Below are 9,524 nucleotides of genomic sequence, written 5' to 3'. Positions count from 1 at the left end.
TGCTGTCCAGCAAGGGGTGTAGAATTTCCGTTTGCCCCGTGGAATAGAGCGTTGAGCGCTCTTAACCAGTAGCCTACTGAATCTGGTTATATTCTTGGACTTGGGAGGAATGGCAGGGCAGACCTGCTCGATATAGGAACTGAATTCTTCCCAGTCACCCTTCCTGAAATTCCATCTGCAAAGTGGGAGAGACTGCACCCTCGGTATTGTCACCCCAGCTGTGACAAGAACCGGCCTGTGCTGGCTATGCGGAAAGTCCCCGAGGACTGTTCGCTTCACCTGCAGCGGTTCACCGTTCGCGCCTTTCGTTACGAGGGTGAGGTCTGGAGTATACTCCTTCTTAGGGCGGGTACCCCGGAAGGTACCCTTGGCTGTAGGATCGTACACTAGGTGTAGATCATTACAGTCCATCCATGAGCGGAGTTGTCTTCCTGCCTCGTTGCAGTCTCGGTAGCCCCATTCGTGATGGTGGCTATTAAAGTCTCCCAGACAGATGGAAGGATGGCTGACCACCGGTACCGGTGGTGTAGTCCAAGTCGTTCTAGGTGGTTTGTAAATATTATGCAAACACAGTCCACCTACTTCCACGGAAATTCGGTTCACCCCATTGCTGTCCGTTACGCTCTCAATGACCCTTACCTTCGATAGCTCTTTAGCGTAAACGCTAACCCCTCCTTGAGCCTCGAAGTGTCCTCGCGTTGGACCACCGTATAGCCTGGGATCTGGAATCGGGAAGATTGCGCGCCTGAATAAAGGTGGGTCTCCTGTAACAGGAGGATATCTACGCAGTGGGCGGCCAGTTGTGTGGCGAACCCGCGGTCTCAAGAAGTCGGTGAGAGAGAGAGAGCTCTAGAACTGACCTGAGTTTGATACGAATATTTATGTGTTCGTGGATAGCTCATACGGTAGAGTCACGCTCTCACCGGCCAGGCGGAGTTGTACCAATAAGGTCGCAGGTTCAAACCCCACCACCGCCGCGAACATTTTTATTCTCTATTGTCTTCTGGCACTTTTCTATTCACTTCATCTCTTGTAATTACGTTCCTACTATGGCAATGATGGCATGAGGTTAATAACGGCATACTTCAAGTGCACCGCCCAAGATGCAAAACGGTAACCAATGTATTTGTAAATATCTCCACATTTTGATACGCATTACAGCTCTTTTAACGCAATATTGGTACTGGAATTAAATAATTATTGTATTAATTTTCTACTATTGTTGCTATTATTTCTCATATTGCCGCTGTCCCAACAACAACAACCATATTTTTTTTGGGTAAAAGCAGCAACACTAACAACAACAACAACAACAACAACAACAACAACAACAACAATAATAAAACAAATAATAATAATACAAAAAACCACCAACAACAACTTCTATGACAACAACAACAACTACTACTACTGCTACTACTACTACTACTACTACTACTACTACTACTACTACTACTACTACTACTACTACTACTACTACTACTACTATTACTACTACTACTACTACTACTACTACTACTACTACTACTACTACTACTACAAAAAACTACTACTACTGCCACTACTACTAATACTACGACTACTACTCTGCTAATACTACTACTACTACTACTACTACTACTACTACTACTACTACTACTGCTACTACTACTACTACTACTACTACTACTTCTACTACTACTACCACCACTACTACTAAATATGATAAATAATAATAATAATAATAATAATATAATAATAAATATATAATAATAATAATAATAATAATATCACCACCATCAGTACTGCTACTTTAAAAATAATAATAATAATAATAATAATAATAATAATAATAATAATAATAATAATAATAATAATATAATAATAATAATAATAATAATAGATCATTATTGTCCATAAATATGGCAATTTGTCATTTAGTTACACTTGTTATAACGTTATATGATAACTATAACATTGAACAGATATTTCACCCCTACTTATTTTCTCTCTCTCTCTCTCTCTCTCTCTCTCTCTCTCTCTCTCTCTCTCTCTCTCTTCTCTCTTCTCTCTTTCTTTCTCTGTCTCTCTCTCTCTCTTCCTCTCTTTCTTTCACGCGTGCGATATACACAACATAAACATATTCATTTCATTTTCAATTCGTTACATTTGTGGCAATTCGACACCAAATATGTGACCCTCCGCCTCGAAACGGTATTAAGTCGGATTCTTCAATTTTGGATTTGTGGTACCCAATCATAGCTTATTTTATGCTTTAAAATTTTTATACCAAATTGATAAAACTATAATTATTCATTGCCGAGATATGACCGTTTGAAGTAGGCAATGTGTAAAAACCAAGTTTTGAGAAAATCGACTTTGAAGTGAGGCACCGTTTTCACGCACAGTCAAATCAATGGGAAAAGATAACTCCTTAGATACGGGCATTGAAAATTTGACGAGAATTGTAAAATTTGCAGAGACACCAATTTTCAATTTGACTCACAGGAATTTCAGACACCACTCGGAGGTAGTAGTAGTAGTAGTAGTAGTAGTAGTAGTAGTAGTAGTAGTAGTAGTAGTAGTAGTAGTAGTAGTAGTAGTAGTGATGATGACGATGTGATAATGGCCGTTGTAGCAGTAGTAGTGGTAGTGATGATGATGTGGTGGTGGTGATTGTAGTTGTAGTAGTGGCAGTGGTTGTAGTGGTAGTGATGATGTGGTGTGGATGATTGTAGTAGTATGATGATGTAGTGGTGGTGGTTGTAGTAGTAATGATGATGTAATGGTGGTGGTTGTAGTAGTAGTGGTAGAGATGATGATGTGGTGGTGGTGGTTGAAGTAGTAGTGGTAGTGATGATGTGGTGGTGGTCGTAGTAGTAATGGTCATGATGAAAATGTGGTGGGGATGGTTGTAGTGTGTGTGTGTGTGTGTGTGTGTGTGTGTGTGTTTAACCCTATTTCCATACTTGGGGGCCAAAAAGACCCCAGGGGTGTGTTTTTTATTCATAAAACAGTCAATTTTTGACACAGAGACCTGAATTTTGGTGACTTTTCCTAAAATGATGAGGTCCATGATCATGCCAAATTTCATGTTTGTCACGTGCATAGTTTACTCACCCTGCTCATCTGGAATTTGAGATTTCCTGATTTGGGGTCCATTTGGCCCCCGTGACTTTATATAGAAAAATACTAAAGATTTCAACAGAGGAATGCTATTTCTTTCATTTCATTCCACAATTTTCTATAATAGTATATAATAATATAATAATAATAATAATAATAATAATAATTAATAATAATAATAATAATAATAATAATAATATTAATAATATAATAATAATAATAATAATAATAATAATAATAATAATAATAATAATAATAATAATAATAATAATAATAATAATAATAATAATAATAATAAATAATAATATAATAATAATAATAATAATAATAATAATAATAATAATGATACCACCACCATCAGTACTGCTACTTTAAAAAAATATAATAATAATATAATAATAATAATAATAAAAATAATAATAATAATAATAATAATAATAATAATAATAATAATAATAATAAAATAATAATAATAATAATAATAATAATAATAATAAATGATGATGATGATGATAATAATAATAATAATAATAATAATAATAATAATAATAATAATAATAATAATAATAATAATAATAATAATAATAATAATAATAGATCATTATTGTCCATAAATATGGCAATTTGTCATTTAGTTACACTTGTTATAACGTTATATGATAACTATAACAGTGAACAGATATTTCACCCCTACTTATTTTCTCTCTCTCTCTCTCTCTCTCTCTCTCTCTCTCTCTCTCTCTCTCTTTCTCTGTCTCTCTCTCTCTTCCTCTCTTTCTTTCACGCGTGCGATATACACAACATAAACATATTCATTTCATTTTCAATTCGTTACATTTGTGGCAATTCGACACCAAATATGTGACCCTCCGCCTCGAAACGGTATTAAGTCGGATTCTTCAATTTTGGATTTGTGGTACCCAATCACAGCTTATTTTATGCTTTAAAATTTTTATACCAAATTGATAAAACTATAACTATTCATTGCCGAGATATGACCGTTTGAAATAGGCAATGTGTAAAAACCAAGTTTTGAGAAAATCGACTTTGAAGTGAGGCACCGTTTTCACGCACAGTCAAATCAATGGGAAAAGATAACTCCTTAGATACGGGCATTGAAAATTTGACGAGAATTGTAAAATTTGCAGAGACACCAATTTTCAATTTGACTCACAGGAATTTCAGACACCACTCGGAGGTAGTAGTAGTAGTAGTAGTAGTAGTAGTAGTAGTAGTAGTAGTAGTAGTAGTAGTAGTAGTAGTAGTAGTAGTAGTAGTAGTAGTGATGATGACGATGTGATAATGGCCGTTGTAGCAGTAGTAGTGGTAGTGATGATGGTGTGGTGGTGGTGGTGGTGGTTGTAGTTGTAGTAGTGGCAGTGGTTGTAGTGGTAGTGATGATGTGGTGTGGGTGATTGTAGTCGTGTGATGATGTAGTGGTGGTGGTTGTAGTAGTAATGATGATGTAGTGGTGGTGGTTGTAGTAGTAGTGGTAGAGATGACTATGTGGTGTTGGTGGTTGAAGTAGTAGTGGTAATGATGATGTGGTGGTGGTCGTAGTAGTAATGGTCGTGATGGAAATGTGGTGGGGGTGGTTGTAGTGTGTGTGTGTGTATGTGTGTGTGTGTGTTTGTGTGTGTGTTTAACCCTATTTCCATACTTGGAAAAAGACCCCAGGGGTGTGTTTTTTATTCATAAAACAGTCAATTTTTGACACAGAGACCTGAAATTTGGTGACTTTTCCTAAAATGATGAGGTCCATGATCATGCCAAATTTCATGTTTGTCACGTGCATAGTTTACTCACCCTGCTCATCTGGAATTTGAGATTTCCTGATTTGGGGTCCATTTGGCCCCCGTGACTTTATATAGAAAAATACTAAAGATTTCAACAGAGGAATGCTATTTCTTTCATTTCATTCCACAATTTTCTATAATAGTAATAATAATAATAATAATAATAATAATAATAATAATAATAATAATAATAATAATAATAATAATAATAATAATAATAATAATAATAATAATAATAATAATAATAATAATAATAATAATAAATAATAATAATAATAATATAATAATAATAATAATAATAATAATAATAATAATAATAATAATAATAATAATAATAATAATAATGATAATAGATAATAATAATAATAATAATAATAATAATAATAATAATAATAATAATAATAATAATAATAATAATAATAATAATAATAATAATAATAATAATAGTAATAATAATAATATCAATAATAATATTATGCATTAAGTCTTGGAAATGATGGCTCTTGAGAGAAAGTCAACTCTCGCTTTGAATGTGTCACTGATAGTTGCATTTTAAAACTTTAAATTTATATAACTTATCCTCAATATTTAAGTTGAATTATTATGTTTTCATGTAGAAAAATGATTGTAGTTTCTGAAACAACCAAAAACTGAAATGTGATAATTTTGATAATTTCCACTTTATAAAACCGGTTTTCTTCGTTTTCCAAATCCCGACTTAATACCGCTTCGAGGCGTAGGGTCACATATTATCATCATTATCAATTGGTCAATTAATCTAACATTAAATAAATTAATCAGTCAATCAATCAACGTATCAATCCTTGGTTTTGCTGTGCCATATGAAATATTCAACATTTTTATTGCTGATGGAAGGAACGTTGATTTATACTTGTTGGTTCTACATTTGATATAACAAAACCTTCTCCCAGATGGTAAAAGACTAAATTCATGGTATAAAATATGTTTTATATTGTTGGTAATTGAGAATGCTCTCCTTTCTATTGCTTTTCCATGAATTCTTTCTACTCCATCAAGAGGATGGTTTATTATTTTTGATGCCTCTGTCATTTCCAGTCAGATAAATACATAATGGAAAATATGGAGTGAAACAAAATCATGTTATTATGAGGGGAACGATAACTCTTGTTAAAATCAACTGAATTGAATGTAGGTGTCATATTTACAGTTACCTCCCTTATACTAGAGTCCCCCTGGAGGAAATTAAAGAGGGAATAATTATGAATTAATTATGAACCTATTTCTCTGGCCGTTTTAACTTGAACATCACTTTACATTATCTGGACCATGACAAAACACGCCTAGGCATTCCACGAAGGGATATAGATAACTCATCGAACAAGATGTCTGATGTCAACAGGAATCACCCATGTTGTCCAAGTGAGCAAATTGGGGATTAATAATCTTGCTCAAGGAGAAAAACGAAAGTGACTGAAGCGGGGCTCGAATCCGGGTCATCCGGATCACAGTACAATGCCTTAACCACTCGGCCACGTCGCCCCCAATATCTCTCTCTCTCTCTCTCTCTCTCTCTCTCTCTCTCTCTCTCTCTCTCTCTCTCTCTTCCCCATTTACTTGTGCTCTAAATATTTATCTTCGCCTTTCCCTCCTCCTCCACCTCCTCCTCCTCCTCCTCCTCGGTCTCCTCCTCTGTTCCCCCCGCTTCCTCCTCCTCCTCCTCGTCCTCCTCCTCCTCCTTCGTCGTCGTCTTCTTCTTCTTCTTCTTCTTCTTCTTCTTCTTCTTCTTCTTCTTCTTCTTCTTCTTCCTCTACCACATACACATCGTCCTCTTCGTCCTCCTCCCTTTCCCTATCTCTCCCCCTCTTTAACTCATTTTCTCTCGTGGTACGAATCGCTTTTCATCGTCTTTATATTATGTGTCCTCCGTCTATTCGCTCATTCCCTCTGTTGCATTATTTCACGATCCCCTTACCCTCCCCCTTCTTCTATCTCTCATTATCTCTCATTGAAATGACAAGCCAAAAGAGGAGGAGTGCCGTCTCTTATCGATAGTCACAAATACCATCACATCACTGAACAGAATCGCAGTGCAGCGCAGCGCGGGAGTAGGTACTTCACGATGCCAAAAGTTGAGTGGCGAGCGGTGAGCGTTCGTTCGTGCTTGCGTGCTTGAGCGAGGAACGGCAAGGAGACGGTCGGTGGTGCATTGTCATATTATTATAGCGTCTTTTGTAAAAGTTAAATGTTACTTGTTTTATAGTGATAAAGTCGATGATAACATTACGGCATTAATTGTGACAAGTTTATTGACATGCGCACAAGTGAATGTCTTACTGAGACACGGCAACTATTAAAAATATATTTCTATTAATTAAGAAAATCAAATCAAGCGGAGCGTGTTTGATACGGTTCAAAAACAGGAGAGAATAATAATAAAATTGGATTCAATCAATGATATTGAAGATTTAAAAAGCATATTGATAAACTAAATTACCATCATCGGGTAATGACATCAAGAATACACATATATTTCATGTTGTTTATTTTAAAAATTGGATATATGCAAATGGGCATTCTGAAGGGTTTTTAGACATGGGTTATTTCTCATTAGCTTATGCAAGTGGTGCATATTGTTGTTATTTTTTTCATTAAAACTGAAATAAATAATGCAAAAATTCCAACAGCGATTGTAACAATCTAAAGGTACAGTTTATGAATTGTGAGTAAGTTAGTGATATGTCATTTTTTTTTTCATCAGCTGTTATTAGTATTAGTTTTAAGATTCATATAATATTTGCGCTTGGATTCGATTATTTCATTAACTGACTTTTGTTCTTTCATCGGTCGTTGCTATTGTTCTTCAATGACTTTAAGAGAAGTAATTCTGGTCCCTAAGTTCTTGTATAAGCTGAATTCCATTTTCTCATTGTTCATTAATATTTTCAACTGTTTCTTTCTGCGTCGATGTAGTGGCAGATATCAATGTTTGTTCATGAATTCGGATAGGTAAAGGAGTGGATATTTACTGAACAAATTTTACTAAAAGCTGTCAACTTCAAAGAAAATTGGGATTTTAAATAACCGGGTAAGTTGCAATTATGTGAATGTGAAAGTTTTGTGAGCGCTTTATCATAGATATTTTCTGAAGTTAAAAAAAAAATCATCCTCGAGGTTCTCGTCTTTATCAATTCGTAACTTTAGAATGATCTTCCCTCAAAGAGCCCAGACAATAGTGGAAGAAATACAAACCGACTGAATTCTTCCCCCTAATAAATTTGCACATTATTTTGATTTTAATATCTTATTTCCTGATGGACATACACCATTTTGGCCGCGATTGTTAATTAATCTTTGAACTTAAATCAAAATACATTCCTTGCACAGCATCAATCATTTCGCTGCAATTTTTGCGTTTGGCTTTCAACGTTGGTATTTTGAATCTATATTAAGATGTTGTCTCTTTATATTATAACCTTTCAAATATCAGGGTCAGATTAAACGATATAAAAATTACTTAGAATCCAGAAAACTGGATACTTGCTTAGACGATTATATGAAATTTCTCTCTCTCTCTCTCTCTCTCTCTCTCTCTCTCTCTCTCTCTCTCTCTCTCTCTCTCTCTCTCTCTCTCTCTCTCTCTCTACCTCCTCTCACTACCCATACCTCTCTCAAACATTCTGCCTTCATCCTTTAGCCATCAGCAATAGTGCTAAGTAAGACAGAAACAGAACTTAATAACTAAATGAATGAATATATAAATAAATAAATACAGGCATACATTAATAAATAAATAAATAAATAAATAAATAAATAAATAAATAAATAAATAAATAAATAAATAAATAATTAAACAAAAATACCGATCCTTCTCACACTCACAGGATCCAAACAATTCCAAACATTGAAACCAAAAGAAGATTCATTGTCGACTAATCTAATCACTGTTTAAAGCTTTCAAACATCTCATCTATTTTCGATTGAATCCATTATTGAGACAGACCGTAGCTGACATTAAATCGCCATGATGTATAACTTCATATCATTCCGACTCAAGATCAAAGCTAGATAACCTAAAGAATATTGCAATAAACAATTCATTATTAATGTCTCATAACCCTCTCCTTACCAACTATAGGAAAATCGTCACATTCGTTACGCGAACAACCAACATTTTTCTGACTCAGATTTGTTTTTTAGATCACAATATTTAAGGAAAAGGTGTAATAATTATATTCACAAGAACTTCATACTTGTTTTGCTCTACAGAATGATGTAGAATCATGCACTTTATGCGCTTAAATTTGAGTTTAAAATTTCAATTTAGAGTGTTGGGGAGGTGTGAGATTTTAGTAAAAGTTTTGAGAATTGTCGGTAAGGAGAGAGTTAAACCAGATTCTAAAAAAAATATTTGATTTACTCGAATTTAACTCAAAACAAAACTATTTAAAATTTTGCGACGGAGGTAAACTACCTGAAATCTACAATGCTCCTGAATCTTCACGGACTAAATGTAAATTTCGACATTCAGTCAATTTTGCTCTGTTTTTTAAAAAAAAAATCTGTCCTCATATCAAAAGTTTTCAAATATTCCAAAAACATGTATCTATAGACCGAATCCAGCAAGAGGATTCAATTATTTTT

The 9,524-nt window shown here is 34.3% G+C and overlaps 1 protein-coding gene across 3 annotated transcripts in view; it reads left to right on the top strand.

The window, feature by feature from the left end:
* Nucleotides 1-7,004: 7,004 nt before the first annotated feature.
* LOC144977130 (metabotropic glycine receptor-like) overlaps nt 7,005-9,524 on the top strand; it is a 424,917-nt gene continuing 422,397 nt past the window's right edge. The window contains exons 1-2 of one of the 3 annotated variants that reach the window (XR_013646243.1): nt 7,005-7,077; nt 7,854-7,968. The gene's annotated coding sequence lies outside the window, so the exon portion shown is untranslated. Of the gene's footprint in view, nt 7,969-9,524 lie in introns of all 3 variants that reach the window. The other 2 variants (XM_078921968.1, XM_078921970.1) reach the window with 2 other exon arrangements.

This window comes from Berghia stephanieae, chromosome 7 (genome assembly GCF_034508935.2).
Source record: "Berghia stephanieae isolate SIO BIC M18660-M18661 chromosome 7, UCSD_Bste_1.3, whole genome shotgun sequence".
Lineage (NCBI taxonomy): Eukaryota > Metazoa > Mollusca > Gastropoda > Nudibranchia > Aeolidiidae > Berghia > Berghia stephanieae.
Note: the sequence above shows the minus strand (reverse complement) of the source record. Positions and strands in the feature narration are given on the sequence as shown.